This window comes from Thamnophis elegans, chromosome 4, assembly GCF_009769535.1.
Source record: "Thamnophis elegans isolate rThaEle1 chromosome 4, rThaEle1.pri, whole genome shotgun sequence".
NCBI lineage: Eukaryota > Metazoa > Chordata > Lepidosauria > Squamata > Colubridae > Thamnophis > Thamnophis elegans.
In genome coordinates this window covers 102,615,607-102,642,514 of record NC_045544.1, presented here as the reverse complement: position 1 = coordinate 102,642,514, position 26,908 = coordinate 102,615,607, and the positions used below count along the sequence as shown (strand labels likewise).

The 26,908-nt window shown below is 38.1% G+C and overlaps 1 protein-coding gene across 1 annotated transcript in view; it reads left to right on the top strand.

Annotated features, from left to right (window-relative positions):
* LOC116507755 (neurexin-1-like) overlaps positions 1 to 24,915 on the top strand; it is a 305,988-nt gene extending 281,073 nt beyond the window's left edge. Inside the window, exon 8 of the mRNA XM_032216082.1 lies at positions 24,814 to 24,915. The gene's annotated coding sequence lies outside the window, so the exon portion shown is untranslated. The remainder of the gene's footprint in view (positions 1 to 24,813) is intronic.
* Positions 24,916 to 26,908: the final 1,993 nt, after the last annotated feature.

The window sequence follows — 26,908 nt, the reverse complement described above, 5'->3', positions numbered from 1 at the left end:
AAGATCTTCCCATCCCCAGTCCGGGTTGAAAGGCAGCTGATTGTATAAAGACATTAAGGATCATTAGGAATAATTGCAAATGGTGACCGATTTAGACCAACACAAGTTGGGTAATAAATTTATGACTGCAATTGGGACCAGATTTCTGGTTGTAAGTTATTACAATTGTTAAATAAAGGCACCTGTATGATTAGACCCAATTTTTAAAAAAGATTTTTGTGAGTCAGTGGTTAAGTGAATCATTGTAGCCATTAAATGAATCTGTGGTCCTTAGGAGACACCACAGTCTTAAGCATGATCCCATTCTTCAGAATGGGTTTTGTTTTTTTTTGCTGAAAACTGGCAAAAAAGTTGCAAATTGTGATCACATGATCATGAGATACTGCAACTAGTCATAAAAGTGAGCCGGTTGCCAAGTATTCAAAATTTGAAATCATAATTTCAAACAGTTGACTTTCTTCCAGGCCTGTCATAATTTTGAATGATCATATATCAACCGGTCCTAAATTGAGAGTTCCTGTACAATGTATGTCCCTAGTGTAAAGGCTTTAGAGCAGTGGTTCTCAACTTGTGGGTTAGGACCCCTTTGGGAGTTGAACGACCCTTTCACAGGGGTTGCCTAAGACCATTGGAAAACACATATTTTTGAAAAAATATGGGAAAACATAAAATAATTTTATGATTGGGAGTCACCACAACATGAGGAACTGTATTAAAGGGTCGCGGCATTAGGAAGATTGAAACCCACTGCTTTAGAGGAATATTTTTATGTATATTAATTCAAGAGTAGAGACATATGGATGGTACTATTATTACTTTATCAATTGTAGTACCATCCATATGTATTGGTCTGCAACTCACAGAATTTCTATGCATCTGCTGGTTGGGAATTATGGAAACCACTATTCTGTAAAGCTCCTGAATGAAGTACGAGTGGCATAAAAGTGTTTTGGAAGAGAACTTTTTCTTTGACTGTATGTTTGTAGAACGACTGTGGTCCACAATGGGAAGACAGCATGAGACAGCATGGAAAATAGATGTTGCAGTTGTATATTTATAAGCAACCTCATTCAGTTGTCTTTATTATATTTATTATAAACGTCAAAATAATAGAAGTATATTTTCTGTCATTACTCAGTGCAACAAATATTACGCCATTCAGCAAAATGTAATGATTGAGCAGGCATATAGGATTTCCAGTAATAAAGGGGAATAAAAAAACCACTATCATCTAATGAGAGATTGCTTCAATAAAGTAAATTTAGACTGCACTATACGATGCCAGACCAGACAAGGCGACGACATGGACAATTTAGGAACATATTTTATTACTATAATGTCTTCTCTTTTTAATAAGAAAAGCATTCTGCTCTCTTTCTAGTTCTTCTCACTCTTTCACTTAGGCCTTTCAAATGCTAAAGGCAAGGAAATACGCTCAAGTTGGCACTATTTAATTCCTTCTCTTCTCCCCCCCCCCACTAATTTTTCCTTTCTCCTTTTTTTTCCCTTTTGCTAACTGTTTGTATTCTTCAGTCTTTATCTAAAAATTAGTCCTACAAACCTAACTTCTTGTTTTAATTAACCAGTTGGATTTGTAAAAAGAAACTTATTTATAAAATAATAGCAATAGCAATAGCAATAGCAATAGCAGTAGACTTATATACCGCTTCATAGGCCTTTCAGGCCTCTCTAAGCGGTTTACAGAGAGTCAGCATATTGCCCCCAACAATCTGGGTCCTCATTTTACCCACCTCGGAAGGATGGAAGGCTGAGTCAACCCTGAGCCGGTGAGATTGAACCGCTGACCTGCTGATCTAGCAGTAGCCTGCAGTGCTGCATTTAACCACTGCGCCACCTGACTTCCTCCCAATAACATCCTGACTTCAACAATATGAATTAAGTAATTAATTAAAATAAATTGAAATGGAATAAGTGCAAATGGAATAAATTTCTTCCACCTCTCTAACCACAAATGGGGGACAGAGTAGGTGCAAATAGATCATAACAATCAGGTCAAACAATCTGGAGCACATGAGATATAAATCCAGATCCTGAAAAAAATAGACGATGAAGAAGAATATTTAGACTTTATCTGTCTCTACAGAATTTAGAATTTATTGCTAGTAAATTATACATTTTCTCCCTTGATTGTACTCAGATGAGGAATATATTATAGTGATTTCTGTATTCTCATGAAATGAACTCAAGGTTTAAAAGGTCTGGCTATTGGCTTGGAAAATTATAATATGCACTGTCAAATAATGTGTCCCAGAGAATTTTGCAAAAAATGAAGGAGGTTGGCAAATGCAAAGTGGGTGCCTAAGCAAGCTCAGGTACAGAGCAGTGGATGTGGATGTAGAAAGAACATTATTTCAGGTGCTAGAAAAAAGTCTCAGCTTGTTGGTTCAAGGAGACAATAGACAGTATTGAGCAAGGAAGACAAATGATTGATAAAGGGCTCTACCCCTGCTCAAATGCTAATTCCTTTCTGTGAGTCTAATCCATTGCCAACCTCTGGCTTGAAGCTTTGTCTCCTTTCCTAGGCAAGGTAACTACCTATCCCTATCATGATCAATGAGGAAAATTATTTAAAATTAATTTATATAGTCACCCATCTCATGAGAAATGACATTGGATAGTGTATAATGGTCAATAAAAAGAATGCATATGCAAAATAGATATTTTAAAATATATAAAAAAATCAGCATTAAAAATTGAGTGAATTAAAATTAAAAATACATGCAGACCCAAGCAAAGGGAAAGTGAGTATATCCATCTCAATACTGGAGCCATCTAAATATGTCTCTGGCTCCCTGGGACCCACAGGCCTGATGGCATAACCAGATCTTGAGGGACTGCATCTGTCTATCTATGACTGGATTAGATGCCCAGCCTTGGAGAGGTGGCAGTTGCAGGCAAAGAGAGACTCTTTCTTCTCTAGGTCCCAATCCTAGGTTTACACACCTACACCATCTTTACAAGCAAGATTGGTAGAGGATGTTTTGTGTACCATCTCACTTTCTCTCCCAGTTTATTGTAAAGTATTCCTCTTTGTTGTTCAAACTATTTCTGAATACAAGTTTACCCCTTTTCCAGATGACTTTGCTGTAGTTCCATATTGCATTTGTAGTCAAATCTGTTGTTGTTTGGATAAAGGTTTTTAACAGTGATATACTTAAGGAGAACTTTAAGTTGCTCAGGTGTTGGCTAAGAATAAGATGAAGGCAATGAGAATATGACAGAAAGAAGAAAAGGTTGTGACATGGTGACAACAGTTAGGTACAAGACAGGGGTGCATTCTGGCAGAGACTACTGCTGGTTTGCTCAGGGACGCACTGTGCGTGCACGCTTTGCACACACATGCACAGTACAACTAAAATTGCTCTGCGCATGCGCAGAAGCAAAAAGCAAGATAGCGGTGCCAGGAGAAACAGTTTGGATATATGGTAGGCCCAGGTCGCTGTTGGTTCTAGCAACCCAGGCTGCCAAGGTATTATTGGTTCGGCCAAACCGGTGTGAACCGGTAGGAACCCACTACTTGTACAAGAGAAAAAGAAGTCAAAATATAAGGCGACTTTCTATGTGCCCATAAAAGAAATTGGGGGAAAAATGTAAAAGCAAACACTGGTCTGCGTGAAAACCATTCCACTCAATTGTGGGGAAAGGTAATGGAAATGTTTTCCCAAATTTACTGCATTAGAAGTTGACTTCTATTATATTTATGCTTGTTTATTTTATTTTATTTTGTTATTGCACAATGCTTTGAGAAATTGGTTTGGGAGGATAACTAGCATAACTCATTTTACTATATTGAATTGCTTTATTCTATTAGATTGAATATTCTCTGCCATCCTCTGCTGTAACAAACCTCTGTTGCTGGAGAAGCCCAAGAAACAGTTTGGCGATTGAATTATCCTGTTCCAGTTTATCTGGGCCAGTGTGACCAAAACACTATGTGGCCTAATAAACTGCAGGCTGAAATGTGAGAAATTACTTGTTTTTGTGATTTTGCGTTAAGAAGCTGATCTGTCCAACCTGTCTTCATTCTTTTAAAAGCTTGCTTGTAAACCTTACAATTGTGACAATAATAACCATTATATAACAAATGATATTTTACTGTTTTACAGGCATTAGTATAAAATTTCTAAAGCATCCTGACCCCTCACCACAATGTAAGCAGTGAGAATCAGCCTCTAAAAGAACCATTAAGTGAAAGGCTACTCCAGAGTGATGACCAAAATACAATCAGACCCTTGAATTTCCATGTAGACAGCTCATGATCTCAAGAACTCAAGCATGTTTCTTTGAGAAAAGGAAATTGCTGAAATCCTGTCCTCTTGAAATGCAGAAAAAGCAAGCTTGCATACAATAAATGAATTTATAGTGAGCCTTCAAAATCCTCTCCCTCTTCCACTTCGTGATGAGAGGCCAGCTCGGCAGAGCTTTATGGTTTGTAGGTAGCTTGCCTACTCTCATCCATCAGTAGAAAAGCAGTAGGCTATACCTCCCCCAAGAAATCTAGGGGTGTAAAAAATATTCTCTGAGTAAAATTTCTAGAAATTTAAATTGACATGCCAAATTGCCCTTCCACCTATATCTTTTTGATGCCTCATATTGATTGGAAATAATTTCTCAGAAATTCTCATTGGTGGACTTAGATCCGTTCAGTTTCAAACTGTTAGGATGTATGAGTGAATGTTCTGCCTTTTATCGTACAGTAATCTATTCAATGGTCATCGGTTGTTTTTTAAGTTCTCCATGCATCAGTTATATTAGAAGTTATATTGTATCATGAGGGGGCTTTTTTAGTAGCAGTGCTACTATAACTACTAGTGGGGAGTCTTGCTCTGAGAAATGGAGACTTCCTTTCCCCTGAGAAATTTCAGAGAAAATGTCCCTGCCATTTTTCTCTACCTTTAGCCTTGTTGGAATGAGCTAATCACCATGTGTCTTCAATATTGTGTGGGCTGGACAGGATAACATATTGAGTAGAGTCATCAGCTGTACAACGAGCAGTCTGTTCCACATGAATCATATATGCCTCTGGACAAACTATTTGTGGCAGTTTTGCTTCTTACAATAAGCGCCTCCCTCATACAGTCCTTCCTATCCCATGAGCCTGACAGACTTTGTGGAGGCAGCTAAAGTTAAGGCCAAAAAAATGGTGGCCCATGGGTATTTTAATATCTAAAGCTGCCAGTGGAAATAAATAAAGAAATGTACGCAAAGCCTTGCTTAAAAATTAGGTAAATACTGCCAGTGCAAAATTTAGAAAAATAAATTGACAATACAGATGCATTAGACTTCAGCTACGAAAAGCTGACACAGCATTTGCACAATCCACTTTACCTTTCCAATCTTCTACAAGTACCCTACATCTGATTCTCTCAGGGATGATTTATCTGAAAACCAATTAAAAAAGGGAAAAAAGTGTCAATACCCCTCCATTTTAACATGAAGCTACAAAACACTAGAATAGGCCAAATTATCAGACACTTCTCTGTGAGGGGAAGGGCAACTTTTCAGTTTCATAGTCTTTATATTTATTGTAGCTTTCTAGGGTTCTCAACCAAATGCTTGCTAAATTTCCATTACACCAAACTGCTGAAGTTTGGCAAACATAGTTTCAGTTGAGAGGTTCCACTGGTCATGTAATAGTCTGTTTGCATAGTTAGGAGGATCAAACAAAGTAATTGGCTATCTGAAACAGAGACATTTTGCTTGCCAAAGATGAGCAAATCTGTCAAATTCATTTTGTTTCTGTTCCCAGTCTTCACTTCATTTTGCCCAACTGCCATATCAGTGTGCAATTCTTTATATAAGCCACATAAGCATGTACATTCATCTTAATATATGCACTGTGATACATACGATTCCATATGTCTCATAATAATTTCCACATTTTCTTACCCAATGTTGCAAATAAATTTTCTCTAATACAGATTGCATTTATATTGGCAGTTTCACTAACAAATGGATGATTGTATACATGTTTCTATAATATATGCTATGTGTATGCATTCTTTTTTAAATTGGTAAGCTGTAGCACAATTTTCAGAATGTGTTTATTACATTTATTTAGACATTGCTCCTCTCTTAAGACTCTGGGCAACTGACAAACATTAAAAAAACAAAGAAATACATTATAAAACTACAGTATACATAAAGTTAATATTTTCAAATATTTATTCAAATGCTAATGTTTAGATTTAAAGATAACACATTAATGTGAAAGTTATGAGTGAATACATATAGGGATAAAGATCAGAAACACATTGATTTGTGTACATTCCCTTTACTACTGTCCTGCAACAGAGTTAAGAGACATTTTCAACTAGCAGGAATAAAGAATTTGGAGAGCAATTATCTTCATTAGAATTGGATGGGACCTTGGCAGTCTTCTAGTCCAATCCCCTGCTCAAGCAGGAGATCCTATACTATTCCAGACAAATAACTTGTCTTCTTAAAAGTCTCCAGTGATGGAGTACCCACAACCCCTGAAGGCAAGCAGGTGTATGCAATTAAAGGGTGGCAAAACGAACTGCTTACTGCCATGAAGTGAATTTAAGATAACCAGCAAGTAGATAGCAGCTACATGTGTCCATTGACCACCAGATGAAAGCTAAACGGGGGAAAGAAGGAAATCGAAAAGCCTGTGCTCCAAAAGAGAGTGTCTCTCTTCTCTTCTTCCTTCTTTCTGTGTGTGTTTTCTTCCTTCTCTCTCCCCCCCCCACTCTGTGTGTCTTCTTCCTGTACTAACAAAATAGTCATAAGCCATATTTGCCTGGTTTCTATCCATCTTTAATCTTGTTTCTCTCATTTTCCACTTAAATAATATTCTCCATAACATAGCCTTTATCAGAAAACTTACAGGTTAAAAATATCATTTCAGAATTGAAAATAATGGTTAAGAATCTTGCTCAGCAATCAATATGGAACCTTCTCTGCAGCTACTGATTTTCTCCTGGTTATTGCATTTTCTCCACTAGATTTTCCATGTTAGCAAAGTGCAAAAATGGAGCTAGTTTCTGGATATTTTCTCAAAAGTAAAAAGGAACAATGAATGTCATTTTGCACATAAACAGATATGTCTGTTTCACCAGAAAGTTCGATAATGTTGTCATTCTTTCATTTTTATTCTCTCAATAATCCTGTGTGGTAATTTAAACTGAGATTTCAAAGTTCAAAGTTTAATGAATTTATATGCCGCCCAATCCCGAAGGACTCCGGGCGGCTTACATAAAAACAACTCTAAAAAGAATACTAAAAATTAAAATAGAGAGGGAAAGCAGTTTAAAAAACACATCATGCACTCAATCTTAGTGGGGCTGGACCTCATTCATGAGGTCAACAGCCCCAGGCCTGCTGGAATAGCCAGGTCTTAGTAGTTTAGTTTAGTTTAGTTTTATTATTATTTATAGGCCGCCCTTTTCCCTGAGGGGACTCAGGGCGGCTTACAAAATATAGGGAGGGAGGTACAAAACAGTAAACATAAAACAATACATAAGTAAAAATAGTACACAACATTCATTCATCATTCGGGTGGGGACAGATTACGACCTTTATCCCCAGGCCTGACGGGATAGCCAGGTCTTGAGGGCTGTGCGGAAGGTCTGGACGGTGGTGAGGGTACGAATCTCCACGGGGAGATCGTTCCAAAGGGTCGGAGCTACTACTGAAAAGGCTCTCCTCCGTGTGGTTGCCAGTCGACACTGACTGGCGGATGGAATTCGGAGGAGGCCTAATCTATGCAATCTAATAGGTCGCAAGGAGGTAATTGGCAGGAGGCGGTCTCTCAAGTACGCAGATCCACTACCATGAAGGGCTTTATGGGTGGTAAGTAGCACCTTGAAGCGCACCCGGAGGTCAACAGGTAGCCAGCGCAGCTCGCGGAGGATAGGTGTTATGTGGGCGAACCGAGGTGCACCCACAATCACTCGCGCGGCCGCATTCTGGACTAGCTGAAGTCGCCGGATGCTCTTCAAGGGCAGCCCAATGTAGAGCACTTTGCAGTATTCCAGCCTAGAGGTCACAAGGGCCCGAGTGACTGTTGTGAGAGCCTCCCGGTTCAGGTAGGGTCGCAACTGGCGCACCAGGCGAACCTGGGCAAATGCCCCCCTGGTCACAGCCGTCAGATGGTGGTCGAAGGTCAGCTGTGGGTCCAGGAGGACTCCCAAGTTGCGAACCCTGTCTGAGGGGTATAGAGTTTGACCCCCCAGCCTGAGTGATGGAACACTAGCCGAATTATTGGGAGGGAAACACAACAGCCACTCGGTCTTCTCCGGGTTGAGTACAAGCTTGTTAGCCCTCATCCAGTCCCTAACGGCTTCAAGACCCCGGTTCATCACGTCCACCGCTTCATTGAGTTGGCACGGGACGGACAGATACAACTGGGTATCGTCCGCATATTGATGGTATCTTATCCCGTGCCTCCGAATGATCTCGCCCAGCGGTTTCATGTAGATGTTAAATAGTAGGGGGGATAAGACCGAACCCTGTGGCACCCCGTATGTTAGGGGCCTAGGGGTCGATCTCTGCCCCCCAACTAACACCGACTGCGACCTGTCCGAGAGGTAGGAGGAGAACCACTGCAAAACAGTGCCTCCCACCCCCACCTCCCGCAGTTGTCGCAGAAGGATACCATGGTCGATGGTATCGAAAGCTGCCGAGCGGTCAAGGAGAACCAGGATGGAGGCATGGCCTCCATCCCTGGCTCTCCAGAGATCATCGGTCAATGCGACCAAAGCGGTTTCTGTGCTGTAACCAGGTCTGAAGCCCGACTGGAAGGGGTCAAGGTAACTGGCTTCCTCCAAGGACCGTTGAAGCTGGAAGGCCACCACCTTCTCAACAACCTTCCCTACAAAGGGGAGGTTGGAGACTGGACGATAATTGTTGAGAACAGCTGGATCCAAAGATGGCTTCTTCAGGAGGGGTCTCACCACCGCCGCTTTAAGTGTGGCGGGGAAGTGCCCCTCCCGAAGAGAGGCGGTGACAACCGCCTGGATCCAGCCTCGTGTCACCTCACTGCTGTTGGCGACCAGCCAGGAGGAACACGGGTCCAGTACACAGGTGGAGGCACTCACAGCTCTCATGGCCTTGTCCCCCATTAGTAGACTTTTGGAAGGCCGAAAGAATGGGAGGATCCGGATCTCTGAGGGTAGATCGTTCCATAGGGCCAGGGCAGCTACAGAGAAGGCCCTCCCTCGAGGAGCCGCCAGACGACATTGTCTAGTCGACGGCACCTGGAGAAGGTCCATCCTGTGTGATCTTATCAGACGCTGGGAGGTATGTGGCAGAAGACGGTCTCGTAGATATCCGGGTCCTAAGCCATGTAGGGCTTTAAAGGTGATAACCAGCACCTTGAAGCGCGTTCAGAGACCGATGGGGAGCCAGTGCAGCTCGCAGAGGATGGGTGTAACATGGGTGTATATTGGTACACCCAGTGTCGCTCGCATGGCTGCATTCTGGACCAATTGTAGTCTCCGAACACTTTTCATCCTAAAGCAGCCATAGAACTTAAATTATGAGTGAGGATTTGAATCAGGATCAGTAGCTGCAGTCCTTCCAGCAGTCTGAATATGGTTTGTGAATAAATGTGAATAAATTCTGCACATATTTTACTTCCTGAGTTATCTTAGTTGAATAGTAATTTGATCTGCTGGTACTATGATCAATTGAAAAGTATGCTCTCTGTCAACTTAGGCTGGTGATTGTATAACAAATCCAGTGGTTTCTATGAAACTCAGAATAGGAGGTGATGGCACTGTCAGAAATACTTATATGCTAAAAAAATATGTATTTTCTATCAAATGTGCTGATACTGCATGTTCTTGCCTTTTTTTCCTATAATATTTTTACTTTGGGGATCAGAATATACCATAATTCCCAAAATAAAATTTAATGGCTGCTTTGATTTCTCTATAAGAAATGGTCACATTGGCTAAGTCACAGAACATGTATCAAATAGGCCCATTGTAAAATCATTATCATTTTAATTAAAAAGCAAAAAACAAGCAAAACTTGTGTTAAAAGCCACAAAATTGACACAGCTGGGGTTGAGGGCTTGTTGCAAATGAGAAATTTAATACCATGCAAAACTTACATTCTCAATTGGTTGGAAGATAAATTGAGGGGAACTTTTCATTAACATTCTCATAGAACAATGCATTCTTCATCGGTTTCCCATCTCTCTTTAATCAGAATTAATTAATTAATTAATTTTTCATGTTCCTTAACCATCCATCTTCCTTAGAGTCTGGCTCCTTGTACATTATCAGTCATATTCCACAGTGACCAAAATAATTCTAGAGCATGTGAAAAGAGAAATAGCCATCTCAAAAATAGTAGAAAATATTTGATTATTTTCAAAATATTTCAAAAATCTTAGGAAAAATGGTGTAAACTAGCCTTCCTTTCTTGAGAAGAAAGAATGGAGTTGAGAAATACTATATAGTTGCCTCAGTGCTACTGAGAATGAAATTCAAATATATTTTACATTTTCCTTTGGAAAGTCAATATTTCAAATCATTTGGAAAACAAATGCAATTTTGTGTTCCAATCTCCATCTCCCTTTGCTTCCTTGCTTACAGTTCTAAAATTACTGGAATTACTAGAATATGAGTCCTCTTACATGGAACGTGGGTGGCATAAGAATGTAATAAAAATAAATAAATAAATAAATAAATAAATAAATAAATATTTAGCTTTAAATCTGTTTTAAGAATAAAAAGTGTTTTGTCCATATCTATTATGTGAGAAATTATATTGTATTCTTGGATTTGATTTTAGAAATTGGACTATAGTTGATTCAGTTCTAAAATAAAATCCCTGTCAGTTGAGAGAATAGGAAGAGAATAGGAAATTGTGCAAGTAGTAGACTTATTTTTTCCTGTCATAATTAGAGTGATATGTATTTTAGACTTTGTCCTCAATTTTTCACTCCCCTGCCCAGAGGAACAAGCTCATTATCTGCATGACACTCAGCATCAATGGTGATTAAAACAATAAAGGAGCTCTTTAATGGAGAAGAATTTTCCTTGCCCTTAGAATACCAAAAGAATGACTTAGATAATTGTTTCTTCTTCGATTTACAAAGAGCTTGTTAAAACTTTGAAGAACTCTGTGCAATAGGATAAAGAAGAAATGAAGAAAAATCAAATGCAACAATATTTAAATGAATTAAATATTAAGACTGTTAGAAGGAATAAACAATGAATATGAAGTGGGTTTATTTGATCAAGATTGAAATAGATATGTTGTTATCTCTGATAATCATAAATGAATGTTTGCTGACCAACACTGAACAACAAGGCTTTAAAGATTTGTTTAAATATGTTTGAAAATATGAGCTATGAGATGTCCTTTGAGAAGGCAATAAGTTACTAAAATTGTATGTCCTTGAGAGAAGTCATATCTTTATATCTTTTTCTTACTATTTACTATATTTTTTCATTCTATTCTATTCTATTCTATTCTATTTCTTCTTTCTTTTCTGCGCTTTATATTTTTTTATTCCTTTTAATTTGTATTAGCTCTTAGTATTTTAATTTTAACTTTTAATAACTTACTATTCTTTTTTTTTTAAAAAGAATACCAGTAGTACAATCCAGGCACAATGGACATAAACTAGTTTGGTTTTCACAGAAGTGAACTACACAAAATGTTATTATCAGATTGTAAATGAGATTGAAACATATCTCAAATCTCTCTCTCTCTCTCTCCCTCACTCCCCCTCTCACACACACCAACCACATGCTTTGGTGAAGAAAGCAATCATTTATGGAAAGAGTTAAGGAAGAAGTCTACTCCTTTATTTTCCAATTCTTGTTCTGATGTCTGCATGTGTTTCTTTTTTGTACTGAAGAGCGCAATTATAATATAAGCCCATATCTGTTACCTTGTCATACTATGGACTTGAAAGATTTTTCAACTATCGAAGCCTAGGTTTAAATAGAGTGTTGGAAAATAATTGCTTTAGAAAGGGCATGTGCGACATTGACCACAACACTTGAAAAGTTGTTTCTTTTTCAGACAATCTCACTTTGACACATTTGAGAAATTGGATTATTATTTCCTTCTTTTATTTGCCTGAGGTTAATCAATATTTGATATCCCAATCTATTACTGGATTTTAGCAGTAGCCCTAACTAGGAAGGGAGTAGAAGCAAAACACATCAAAAATCTTTTCTTCTTGTTTTTGCCTGCTTTCAGTTGGATTTGCAGCCCAGACAATTTTTATTTGATCATTCAGTGTGCTTTGTTCTGGGGTATTTATGTATTTATTTATTTTTACCTTTCCTGCTGTAAAGCATGATAAAAAATACCTGGTTTTTATGCTGATGGATTGGCACTCATAGCTCACAGGAATGCACAGGGAAATTGTCAAATAGTTTGAATTTGACAAGATTTGAAGAAAAGAGAAATGTGTCCATGTACAGTTCGTTGTCAATTTACCACCATTCATTCAATGATAATTCAAAATTACTGTGATGCTGGACAAAGAGAGTGGTCCCTGAAATTATGCCTTTAGTGGCATACTACATACATAGGGTTGTAGTAGCATACTACATACATAAGGTTGACTCAGCCTTCCATCCTTCCGAGGTTAGTAAAATGAGGACCCAGATTGTTGGGGGCAATATGGTGACTCTGTAAACCACTTAGAGAGGGCTGTAAAACACTGTGAAGCTGTATAGAAGTCTAAGTGCTATTGCTAAATGCTATTGCTATACCACAGTCATGTAATCAACATTTGGGTGGTTGGATATCCGCCCACACTTAAGCCACAAGGATGCTTAAACTTTACCCACCTATCTCTCCCTTATCTGTGCCTTTTTTGATCCCCTGCACTTTATTGGTTCTGCCACCTTAACTGACCTTTAATGTCTTCTTGCTCCTTCAACTGACCACAGATGTGAGGACCCAGATTGTTGGGGGCAATATGCTGACTCTCTGTAAACCGCTTAGAGAGGCCTGAAAGGCCTATGAAGCGGTATATAAGTCTACTGCTAGAAAAAAAAATCTATATTGGCCACATGAGGCTTTCTTCTCTAGTCACACATGGTGGTTTCCTTGTGAGGGTTGGAGAAGATGGCCTCACATAGTTAACAACTTCCTTCCAGAGTGGCACATCTCATCGTCAGCAGAAGCAAGAAACCAGAAGTCAGCTGGGGTGGTTGGGTGCAACTCAGCAGGGACCTATGAGTACAAGATGGCAAGAGTGTGTGCATTTGACACCAGGCTGGTGTGACAGCTGGAGTAACTGAGGTTTCCCAGGCCAGTTCCAGCTTTACACTGTATTGATGGAGTGATTGGGACTTCCTGGGGAACTGCTGCTTTGTGTCATGCTGCTGTGACAGCTGGAGCTTCTTGGGGCACAGTGGTTTTGCACTGCTGGCCTGATCTGCAGCAGCTGATGGTTCAAGAGGCCATGGCATGTCAGGAAGTCCCTGAATTGCGGTATGGCAAGCAGGATGTCTCGCAAGGTAGAGTTCAGGGTGACCAAAAGGGCAGAAATGGGGGGAAGGTAAAGGTGAGCAGGGTCAGTTACGTTACTGATGCTTGGAGTTGGGCTTAGAATGGCTTGGATTGGGCTGGATCCTCAAGTAACAACCAGTGGAATTTGGTGACCTACCTCAAGAGGAAGTGCTAGGATTGCCATTGCTAAGCAGTGCAGTCATGTGACATGGTGTTTTATGACTATCACTTATTGACAGACATTCTAGTGCCAGTTGTGGTCATAAGTTGAGGACAATGTGAATAGGCATAAGTGTGTTCTTATTATGTCTCAAGTATATCTTGTCACTGTTGTATTCAACATGTTCTAAAGTAAAACCAGCAGGAGAGGAGGGGTGGCGCGTCAGTGTCAAATGCTGAATATGGCCTATTTTTAGGAATTTCAGTAAAGAGCATAAACCTCTCTGCTTTCTGAAATCAGAAAGTTTCTCATTTCTACCATCCATATGAAATAGTCCTGCAAAATTTATGCCTCGTGGGATCAAAGGCAATCTTCTCATTATATACTGTGAACTGTGAGATGCCTAACAAGGCAATGGTCTTGTAGTTCTGAATTGGGCAGGTTGCAGAACAATGGATGTTTTCTGCTCCCGATGGTAGCCAGGCCTATTCGATATAGGACTGCTATTGCAAATCTGGTATTTTAAATTAAGTTTATTTTTTTATTAGAATTTGTAGGCCGCCCTTTTCCCTGAGGGGACTCAGGGCGGCTCACATAAAACTGGGAAGGGGGGAACACAAACATCAAGATAGAAGACATATAATAAAATGGTAGGCAACATACATTCATCATTCGGGAGGGGTAACTATCCTTATCCCCAGGCCTGACGGGCGAGCCAGTTCTTCAAGGCTATGCGGAAGGCTTGGACGGTGGAGAGGGTACGAATCTCTACGGGGAGCTCGTTCCAAAGGGCCGGGGCTACTGCTGAGAAGGCCCTCCTCCTTGTGGTTGCCAGCCGACACTGGCTGGCCGATGGAATACGGAGGAGGCCTAGTCTATGGGATCTTATTGGTCGCAGGGAGGTAATTGGCAGAAGGCGGTCTCTCAAGTATCCAGATCCACTGCCATGTAGGGCTTTATGGGTGATTAATAGCACCTTGAAGCGCATCCGGAGATCGACAGGCAGCCAGCGCAGCTCGCGGAGGATGGGTGTTATGCGGGTGAATCGAGGTGCACCCGCAATCACTCGCGCGGCTGCGTTCTGAACTAGCTGAAGCCGCCGGATGCTCTTCAAGGGCAGCCCCATGTAGAGCACATTGCAGTATTCCAGCCTAGAGATCACAAGGGCCCGAGTGACTGTTGTGAGAGCCTCCCGATTCAGGTAGGGTCGCAACTGGCGCACCAGGCGAACCTGGGCGAATGCCCCCCTGGTCACAGCCGTTAGGTGGTGGTCAAATGACCACCACCTAACAAGCAATGAAAGTGGACTTTCTTGCAACTGGGAGAAATTTCACACTTCTTTGAACAACGTCTTTTATAGTAGCAAAAATGGAGGTGAATTTGACCAAATACATTAAGTATAGGGAGATATTACTAATGGCAGTTACCATAATATAATTTTATCTCTACCAATTTCACTTTCCTTCTGTGCAATGTTGCAGCAAGAGAGGCTTCAGGTACAGAAAAGAAAAGAAAAAGAATGGTTTCCAAGACTATTTAACTATAAATTTTCCTTGAAGCCGCTTTTGGAAGGATTCTTACTTACATATATTATTCTGCAGTCATCTTTAATGCCATTTCTAAGAAAGCTGGGTGCACCATTGATAAGCTTGCTTTTTTCCTATCCAAATTACAGTTGCTTATGGAGAAGCATTAATGTTAATGATTTATCAACGCCTAAATTGCAACTTAGTAATTCATGCAAGTCATCAATGTCAGCAGAATGATATTATGACCTGCTATACCCTGGACTCATGAGAATATCCACGTGGTTTATTTTCTTTCGCTGAAGGCAAAAAAGAAACACTCCTCATATACTCCATAGTAATATTGATCAGTGCTCATATAAATCTGAGATATTTGGCAGGATTCCTCAGCTATATTGTATTTCAAATTTCTATCTCTAGTTTTTTTCTTCTTCTTTTTTCAAAATTTGGAACTTAAATTTTCAATTTCATTAGAGATGTAGTACCTCAACCAACCAAGAAACTAGCTGAAGTGTGATGCTTTGGATTTCAGTCATAAAGAAGTAAGAGATGTGCAGGTTCCTAATCAAATAACAATGAGTATTCAAAGGGTAGGAGGTGAGAGTTAAGAATTAATTAAGATCACACCACTACACTTGTTAAAACTCAAGTCTCTTTATTGAAATCCATTATTCCCATTTAACAACTTCAGATCTGGATTTTTTTCTATGTGTGTGTATAATCATTCCAGATTAGAAGTGCTGCCTCAAAACACTGCCTTGGCGCAGCTTGATGAAATGTTTTGAAACACGATGGCAGGTGCAGTTCACTAGATCTTCATGGATCACCAGGTAGTTTATACCCACCCTCATTTCACTTACCTTATTTCTACAGATTGCATGTTCCTGACCTATATATGAATTAGAATTCAATTCAACATTTACACTTTTCTGTATTTATTATTATTTGCAATGTATGTGTACTTGTTCATTTAAAATTTGTCTAAAATGTGCATTTTAAAGAGAGACAAAGAAAAATCTTTCAAACATTCTTTTTAAACCAATTTGTGTACCAATGTGGAAATGGAAAAAAATAGTCTGGAAAATAAGTAAACCAAATCTGATAATTCTGCAGGCTCCAAGATAACAGAATAACAGAGTAACAGAGTTGGAAGGTCTTCTAGTACAAACCCCCACTCAAGCAGGAGACTCTATACCCATGATGGCACGGGAAGCCATTTGTCCCGTGCATGCGTACACTGGCCAGCTGACTTCGGCCTTCTTTTGAGGCTGTTTTTCGTTATCCGGAGACTTTCTTGAAAAACCAGCCCTATGGGCAAACTGGAAGTTCGGGAATTGACTTCCAGTTTGGCAGTAGGGCTGTTTTTCACTCTCCAGAGCCTTCAGAGGCCTTCAGGAGGCTTCCCTGAAGGATCTGGAGGGCGAAAAATGGACCTATGGACAAACTGGAAGGGCTGGTTTTTGCCCTCTGAAGCCTTCAGGGAAGCCTCCTGAAGGCCCCTGAAGGCTCCGGAGGGTGAAAAACAGTCCTACAGACAAACTGGAAGTCACAATTCCTGAACTTCTGGGTTCCCCGTAGGTCCATTTTTCACCCTCTGGAGCCTTCAGGGGCCTTCAGGAGGCTTCCCTGAAGGCTCCGGAGAGCAAAAACCAGGACTACAAGCAAACTAAAAGTCACCATTTCCGAACTTCCGGGTTCCCCATACATCCATTTTTTGCCCTCCGGAGGAAGGGGAGGCTGTTTTCATCCTCCCCAGGCTCCTAGAAAGCCCCTGGAGCCTGGGAAGGGCGAAAAAACTGTGCCAAAAGGGGTAGGTGCTGGTTGCGCATGCATGCATGCATGGGGTGGTGGTGGTTTCAAGTGCATAGCATTATGGGTGTGGCAGGCCTGTACACTACCCCCCTGCCCTCCCTCCGCTTTTGGCAGGGGAGCCAAAAAAAAGTTCGCCATCACTGCTCTATAGCATTCCAGACCAATAGCTGTCCATTCTCTTCTTAAAAACCTTTAGTGATGATGGAGCACCACAATTTCTATGGGCAAGCTATTCCATCGATTAATTGTTCTCAGTGTTAGGAAATTTCTCCTTAGTTCTAGATTGCTTCTCTCTTTGATTAATTTCCATCCATTGTTTCTTGTCTTGTGTTCTGGTGCTTTTTAAAATTGGTTGATCTCCTCTTCTTTGTTGCAGCTGTCAAATATTGGACACTGCTATCATGGCACCCCAGTCCTTTTTTATTAGACAAACCCAATTCCTGCAAGTGCACTTCATATATTTTAGAGTCCAGTCTCCTAATCATCTTTGTTGCCATTTTCGGCACTCTTTTCAGAGCCTCTGCATCTTTTGTATCATATGGTAACCAAAACTGGATGCAGTATTCTAAGTGTGGTCTTACTAAGACTTTATAGAACAGTACTAATACTTCACTTGATTTTGATGCTATCCCTCTTGTTAATACAACCTAGGATTGTTTTGGTTTTTTTTGGCTGCTGCCACACACTACTGGCTCATATTTAAATGCTTGTTCACTAGGACTCCACATTCCTTCACAAAGTTACCACTATTGAACCAGCTCCCACCTATTCTATATCTGTTCATTTGTTTTTTCTTGACTAAATGTAGAACCTTACTTTTTTCACCATTGAATTTTATTTTGTTAGATAGGGTTGAGTGTTCAAGTCTTCTGTATTTTGAGTTTATCTCCTGGAGTGTTGGCTATTCCTGCCAGCATGGTGTTGTCTGCAAAATTGATAAATTCCCATTCTATTCCCTATATATGTCTGTCTGTCTGTCTGTCTGTCTGTCTGTCTCTCTCTCTCTCTCTCTCTCTATATATATATATATATATATATATATATATATGTGTGTGTGTGTGTGTGTGTGTGTGTGTGTGTGTGTATACTATACTGAGTACAGGTTTAGACAAAATGGCATCCATTGTTCCTTGCTTGATTTTATAAAGCTAATAATTCTCCACATCATATTCCAGTTAAAACTGTAAAATCTGGAACTGATATTTAGAGTGGGCTTTGAAAACCTCAAAATTTTCAAGACTGTCTTAGAATAATTGTGATATTTATGATAAACTCCTGGGATCCAAATATCTTTAGCATTAGATAACCTAAAAATAGTCCTAGCATTGGGCTACTAGAGTTCATTGCCTCAAGCAGCAGACATCAGCAGTTCTTTTTTTTAATCCCAATTTTCATGGGAAAAGATTTGGTTCATAAACTGTCTAAATAATTCATTTATTACATGAGAAAGAAGATATTATAGGAGGGCTATTAACTGTCTCAAATCAGTGGCTATGATCATTCAGAGCCATAAAAAGGACATTTGAAGCACTTCATCCGTTTTCCAGGCAGAGATCCCATTATTAAAAAAAAGAGTAATGATGCAATGTAATAATTGTAAAGATATAAAAGGGTTTAGTACTTGAGTGATAGAATCAGTATTTTTCTTGTCACCAATGTTTATTTCTCTCTGTTTAATGCCTTTTAAATGTGTGAAATATTCCTTGCCTCCAGTATCTTTTGCTTGATTTATATCTGCATTATAATCATACTGTTTAAATGTCACTAAATGTAGGATAAATTTGAATTCACAAGAATGCATGAAAGGCATGTTTTCTACGGTTATGTGCAAAAGAAAAGCAGAGGTAGGTTAGGCGAATGCATTTAGTGTATACATATTAGGCAAGAGAATGGAAATACTGTGTGTATCACATGTAGAGCTAGACACAAATTGCCTATTGAAATACTTAAAAAAAAAAAACCTGGGTTAGACAGTTTTTCTAAATTTCTCCAGGGGAGAAATTCTCAGATAATTTCTCATAGGAAGATATCCACTTATCAGTAGCAGTATTTTCATTGTTTCTAAGGTTGCTTAAAGTATCTTCGCTCATGTTTTAATGGAAATATGGGAGATCTCCTGGGTTTTACATAACTGAAGAGCTAACTATGGAGTGAAAACCAAAGTATTGGAATAACAACCAGTGGAAAAATATAGGAGTCTCTTTTCTCAAAGGAAGGTGATGTTGATTATGATAATGATTGATGATAATGATGATGAGTGTACAACATAGAATACAAATGAAAGGGAATATGAATGTGACCCATACTTAGTGGGAGTAGTGATCCATGGCCAGAGTTACAGCAAGAACTTAGCAGTTCTGGACTTGAACTATTGAATTTTTTCAGAGTCAAGAAGGAGCTAGAGAGCTCACAATTACGTCCTCAATGAACTCAAATGACATGCTTAACAGCAACTTTCAGAGAAAACTGATTGCATGAATTAGGACTTCCATAGGTACAGTAGGTTCCTCATTAGAAGTGCTAACTGGAAGTTAGTCAAAAAGGAATAGTTTTCCTAGCTTCCAAGTACTACACAATTCTACTGAACTGATTGTTAACGTTACATCTGCAGGGAAAAATATTCAGGGATATTTTTGCAATGAAAGTACAGATCTTGTTGAATTTCTGTTTTGGGGGAAGGAGGGGGGAGGTCCACTAGTAATTTCTACAGTTCTTGGCCTACCTTGTCCATGTTCTTCCTTCTAAGTAAATGGGTGCACTCATATTCCTGTAACTGAGTCTGTCCACTTTGCTGCTGTTCATTCTCATCTCCACTTTCCTTCCACCTTCCCTAGAGAACTTGGTTGCATAATGTAGAGTAAAAGAACCCATTTCTTTCATATGACTTTCAAATATGCCTCTCCAAGCCAGTAGACAAATAAGCAGGCAGGCATAAATTGTACTTCCACTTCTGTGAAGCTTTTCTTTATGTTCTTTAAAAAAAAATCATTTTCTTAGCCATTTTTTCTCTCTAGGCACTGCTACCTTACCTACTTAACAATATCATGTATCACATTTGGGTCTTTTCTTTTAACCTGCCTGCCAGGCACAAAGCAACTAGGCTGCTCATTACTGATCCTTCTGCTTGGACATATGAATAGCCTCTGGCTGCATATAAAAGGGGATGGTGCTTCTTAACTATATGAATAACATTAAAACAAGGCACAACAGTATCCCTAGGGTGTCTTGTAGCAAGCTGAAATTTCATAAAAATGAGAAAAAAGTACTTTGTGGCTTGCACATAATATTGTAACACAAGTGCAAAAAGAGTGGTGTTTGTACTTCACAAAGCACATTTTGTTATTTGCCATTCTTGGAACTTGCATAGAGAATTGTGCATATCAAAGCTATATAAAACATCCCAATATAATCTCTACATTTTAAATAAATCCTAGAAATTTAGTATCTTGTGCTTTACTTAGTATCAATAAGGCTCCAGAACCTGCATAGAGCATATTAATACATACCAATAACAATAGCAGTTAAATTTATATACCGCTTCATAGGGCTTTCAGCCCTCTCTAAGCGGTTTACAGAGTCAGCATATCGCCCCCACAGTCTGGGCCCTCATTTCACCCACCTCGGAAGGATGGAAGGCTGAGTCAACCTTGAGCCAGTGAGATTAGAACCGCTGAACTGCAGATAACAGTCATCTAAAGTGGCCTGAAGTACTGCACCCTAACCACTGAGCCACCTCGGCTCATACCAAACCCTACAAATCACTCTAAATCAACACTTTTTGGGGAAATCTGTACCTTTACAACATAAGCAGGATTAACAACACATGCATGAGGAACCAAATATGCACATACCTAAATATTTACATTACAGTCTGCCAAACATACATACATACATACATACATACATACATACATACATACATATATATGATCCACCTTCCATGTTAATTCCTTCTTAGTTAATTATATCAAATGGTTTTAACTTAAACAGGAAGACAGGTAGTATACTTCCACATGTGACCAAGTGCTTAAATGCAGTTTTGTCTTCAACACTTCACTCTCTGAATCTAAATCTTCTTTGCAGCAAAGACACACTTTGTGTTGATCAGATTTGGGAAGAAAAGTTTGGAAAAAGGCTTATCAAATCATAACTCGCCAAACAGTAGGCCAGTTGCAGGTCAGAACTTTCAAAACAGGCAAGTCCCCCCCCCCCAATAAGGAGATTCGAAATGATCCGTTTGAAATTGGAATGTTTTGAAGTCAAACTCTTACATTTTCTTGATTAGAAGAAAAAATAGCAGTGATACATTTGATCAGTACACTCCATCTGGCCATCTACTTTAGACTTGTTTTTCATGTATTTTTACATAATAAGTATATTTTGGGCTACTTGGATTTTCTCACCAAAAGGGAAGATATTCTCCTTTGTTCTTAATATTAAAGGAACATAATAGAGTTCCGGGTCCTCTTCAGTTCATTAAAGTAGCATTTCTGTAATTAAAAGTAATTTTGGATCGCGTTCCAGAAGGAAAGTACCAAAACAGAACACTGCTTCCTGGATGCTACTTCTGCTTTTACTGTTTTTTACATGCAAATTTTAATGAGATTTCCTTATAATAGTAACTCTATTGTTACCCTAAACCAAAACCAAATGGCTTTAAATGATAACTGAATTATCAGTTGTAGAACTTCTTACAGTCTTTCAATGGACTGGATAACTAAATTTCTTTTAAAGCACATTACAAAGAGAAAGATTTGGTGTTAAACAACCTTGATATTGAATTGTATTATAAACACTAATGTAATCTGAATACAGAAGCAGTGGCAATATTAACATAATTTTTGGTTGAGGGTTTTTTAAGTTCTCTCCAAAGTTTAATACAACGCTTTACAATAAAATGTGGTATCAGTCACATATGCCTAAAATTTTAGCCTTGTGAGAGCCCAACACAAATGAAAATCCTAGTCTTTGTGAATTTTGAATCCCTGATTTCAGTTAGGGTGGGCCTTTGTGCAAAGATGGGGTAGGCAGGATATAAGAATGCATCTATTCAAAGATAGCATGTTCTGCTGTAGGGACTTGCTGCACAGTGTGTAATTAAGACATACAAAAAAAAATCCTATAAAATTCTCAACTTTCTTAAAGGAATGTCAGAATTCTTCAAAAACTAGATATTTGGGTTGAAATTTACTTCTGAAGCATACGTTTATCTAATCTCATATAGGCTATAAAAGAGCCCTCCACTTGATAATGCTTTGAGCACTGAGAAGTGAGATAATATTTTGACTCACTATGTCAATGAAAGGGAATATATTCTTAAGTAACCTAGAAATACTCCCTTTTGGGGAGCATTGCAACTATAATACAGAAAGTTTCAAAGAAGTAGTGGTTGTCCAGATAGCTTAAGCAATTTTGTTCCTACCTTACTAGTTCAGTGCTGGAGAAGAGATAACAGAAATCAAATAATAGGAGACTTCTATTGACACTCTTGTAGTATAGTCAATCTGATTAGCTACGCAACAGAATTATGCCATCGTGATTAGTATATAATCACTAAATGGTTAATATAGCTGCAGTTCTAGCACATGCTTAGAAAGGACTGACCATAGAATGGCTACATCGACCTACGGTTTTGCATTATCAGAATTGTATGGTGACAAATAAATGAAAACTGGGTCAGAGAAACAAAGTTTCCATTTTTTTCTGCTTTCTTGCATTCATGTGCATTTTTTTTAATCTTCCTGTGATATTCAATATTGTTGTTTGTGTTGCCAGTTTTTTGAAGTAGTGAGTTCTGCCACATAAAAGCATGTAAATGCATCTAGTTACTATAATTTGCATGCACCTGCTTAATTTTTAAAGGTGTTTTGCTTCTTTTTTCTGTTTATAAAATGTTATATAGGAGCAAGTGGAAGCAAGTAGGAAAGACATGGATGAATACTGAAATAAAAGAACATCATCAAAATTGGATGGATTTCAAAGGCATTTGATTTTGGAGCAAAAAAGTTGAATAAAGTATATGTATTTTATAGTCACATGCCTCTGGGGAAGTTCTTAAATATTTAATAATTCATGAAAAGGGATGATTGCTTACAGTGCCAGAGCAATTACATTTTTTGTTTGTTTGTTTTTACGTTTTCTGATGAATATGAATAGCTGAGTAAGAGGGTGATTAAAACACATGAATTGCACAATTTGTCACTTCAGTTGCTGAAACAGTTTAGAAGAATCCACAATCTCATTTTTTTTTGCCTTGGAATTTGTTTACCTAGAAAAAATGGTTTCTGGTTTTTTTTTTTCCTGTCATCTTTTCTAAGCAGGTTTTAAAATGGTTTTTCTTTTAAATTATTTTTTCCCCTCATGAAGGAAGAATGGGTGACCCCTACTCCAACCTAATATTATATATGCCAGGTCAATGAAAATCCTCATAAACACCTCAGGCTCTCTCCCATTGTTCTCAAGTTAAACCCCGAGGCAAGATGGTGGTTCTGAACTTAGCCAATCTCCCTGGGGATAATTCTAGCTGTGCTCTGTGGCCACAGTCTGTATATGATAAGGAAGTCTATGCAATTCACCCAACAAATTTACAGTTCAGTTATGTTTAACTGAGGGATGTAGTCAAACATGAACATCCCCATCTCTGCCTAATCTTACAATTAAGGCTGCTGGTAGGAAGGACTGAAGTTGTTAATGCTTCTTTGAGGAGGTTTCTCAATATAGATCTGAAATATAGTATAAAAAGTGACACAAAATTGTATAATAATAAAAAAAAATCAGGAGGATGCCAAAAAAAGAAAAAGAAATAGTACATTCTCAAATAAGTGCTTTTCTATTTGTTTTTGAATCTGGGACTTTTCAAAAGGTGCAGCAATTAAGTTTATTCAGTCAGTCGTTCTACGGTTAACTATTATTATTATTACCACTAGTACTATTACTGTCTCCTTTTTTCTTCTCGCTTTTCAGTTTGCTCCTTTCTACCCTCAGTTTTATCAGAATGATTATTCAGAAAAAGAGCATTTCACTTGTCTTTGATGGAAACAAAAATCAATAATTGCTTTAGTCTGTATTTTTTAAATGAACACAGCAAGCTACTCCATTAAGCAGTAAATTCCCAGTTATGAGTCCTTTTTTTCATAATAATTAAAATAGATAAGAATATTTGGAGTGAATTGTTGCCTGAGCAATGTGGCAATGCTTTGAATAGATAAAACTACCTAATTGCCAATACTGCTATTATAATTTTATGGGAAGTGGGACTAATTAGATCTGAAACCAGTTTGTCCTTCCTGGTGTTTCAGATTAGGGACTGTTCTTTCCTTAGTTCAGTTGGTTGGTAAATTTCCATGTGCTACATTGAATAATGTATATTTTCTAGCTGTGATATAGAGCAGTTTCTGCCTCATCAATATTATCCACCCAGGAGAATACTACATTTAAATACTGATTGAGAATTCTAATGTTGATCATTCTGTTGGTTCCGGAATTTTATTTGGGATATTTGTTACTTAACAATAAAATTACTGTTCTAGGATTATTCCCATAGGGAGGGAGGAAAAAGTCCATTTGAGCAGATTTCTTTAAATAGTGCTCATGTAATTTCTTCCCTTGCCCTTCAGAGATCTCTTCTAGAAGGAAATTGACAATAGTAGGAGGGAAGAAAATTGTATAGAACTTTTGAGGAAGATCAATGTTACCTATGCTATCCTTCTAAAGATTAAAACTGAGGAGAACGTATCCTTTCAAAGGGTAAACTAGATAAAGCACTGCAACTCAATGTGTAGAGTAACTTTTTAAAAATAACTACTAACATCTTCCATTGTTTCTGGCTTTTCTTCACAGCACCAAGGAAAAATTGGTGTTAAATTTAATGTTGGAACAGATGATATCGCAATTGAAGAAGTCAACGCAATCATTAATGATGGGAAATACCATGTAGTACGTTTTACAAGAAGTGGTGGCAATGCCACATTACAGGTGGACAACTGGCCGGTTATAGAACGCTACCCAGCAGGTGAGAATGTAAATACAATCTGATGGATTTGTGGAATTACAGGAATTTAAAGAGGTTTTTTTTTTTCTTGCATAGGTATGTAGGATCTTTGATTCTTCAAGATGCCTAATTGTTCTTTACTGCCATTAAAAATGTTTTTACCAATTGTTAAAATAGCAATTTTATTTTTGAGTCTTTATTTCATTACATTGGACAGATGAATAAAACCAAGGAGATAACAAAGATGTCAAAATTCTTTAAAACAAAGTTTTAAATAACAATAATAAGGTATTAATGTATTGTTGTATTTAGATAATGCAAAGGCTTTGACAAAAATAGCTTAATATATTGAAAAACTATTTTAAAAATCTGGAATTAAAATAAGTACTGAAAAATAGTACTCATTTTATAAACTACTATTAAGCAGAAATTGTGAAGTAGAAAAATATATTACAGCACTAAATTAAAGAAAAATTGGATTAATTTTAAAAACATTTGTTAGTTGTGGTTCACCAGCTGTTTATTTTAAGCTATCTCATCAAAATTTGCCCAACATATAGTTTGTTCCCCCCAAAATATTTTTTTCTCATTAGATGAGTTGTGGTAGGGCCTCAGCAGATCATCAATTATATTAAGTATTTTTAATTGACCAAGCCAATGGACAGCCTTGTGATTTGCACAAAGCCATGAATTTGTATGCTGAATCTTATGAAAATGATGTGACTATCCTGCCATATTATAAACTGGGAAAAATGAAGTTTAGGAGAAATAGATACAAAAATGTGGATATTTTTATGTAGCGTCTAAAATAACAATACTTGATGCAAAATGAAAACAAGGCAAACTGAATGAGATAAAATATAATTGATTCATACAGGCATTTCTACAATTCTTTTGTAATCAAGATGGTCTGATGTCACAGAGATTTTCACAGGATGAAATTAAAGTTTCAACATTTTATAGCACAGGAGTCATGCTTTGTGGTCTTACAGCCAGGTTTGGGCTCGACATTGCCATTCTTGACTTCCAGTCATATGTGATAAGAGTCTAAACAAAGGAAAGGTTGCTACTTCACCTGAAGTCTTCTATACTATTGGTCTGAGACCAATTAGCAAGTTCATGATTTTTTCTGGTACTTCTGACGATATTCCAATTAATAAGCTGTGATTCTCTGCACTAATGAGTGGCAAGAATGGAGTCTTGTGAAGACTTCACAGGTTTTCCAGTATTTAAATTAACAACAGTGGAACTTCTGCTGTTCTTTATAATCAGCATCCAATTTTTGGTTCTCTGGTAAAGACTGTGAATTTAAGAAGGGAAGCTTTTCTTTTGTCACTCCTTTTTGTGGAAAAAAATGCATATTTCTTAATCATAAGTGTTGGCTGGTCTTCATGACAATTAAAAGAATATATTCTTGACTATACTTATTTAATTTTAGTGTCTGTGGATTGACTTAAAATTTTATCTGCTGCTATTAGTTTTATTATCTTATTTGTTGTTTTCATTTCTTATCTAATAAATGCAATTTGGGGAGAGAGGTTGAGCTTTTTAAAATTAAACTTTCCCTTTACTTTGATTTTAATGCTCAAAAGCAAGTTTAAAGTATGTGCAACAATAAATAATTCTATGCTATAGAATCCCTGGGCATTTGGATTTAATATTAACACTAAGTCATTTCCTGTATTCTTCTCCTCCTCCTCCAGAAAAAGAAAACTTTGGAAACGTTTCATAAAATGTTAAATGAGTGATCACAGTCTTTCTGTTGATTTTAATAGTTCCTTGTACACTACAGCAAAGTCTATTTAAAGCCATAGTTTCAGTCATAACTCAGAGTTCCCTTTTGCATCTTCTTGCTCAGCTCAGGCCAGTTGTTCTTAATCTTTAATTTTCTTTAAGCTTTTATCGATATCATGATGGTGCCTTTGTAATGTAACAGCAAAAATC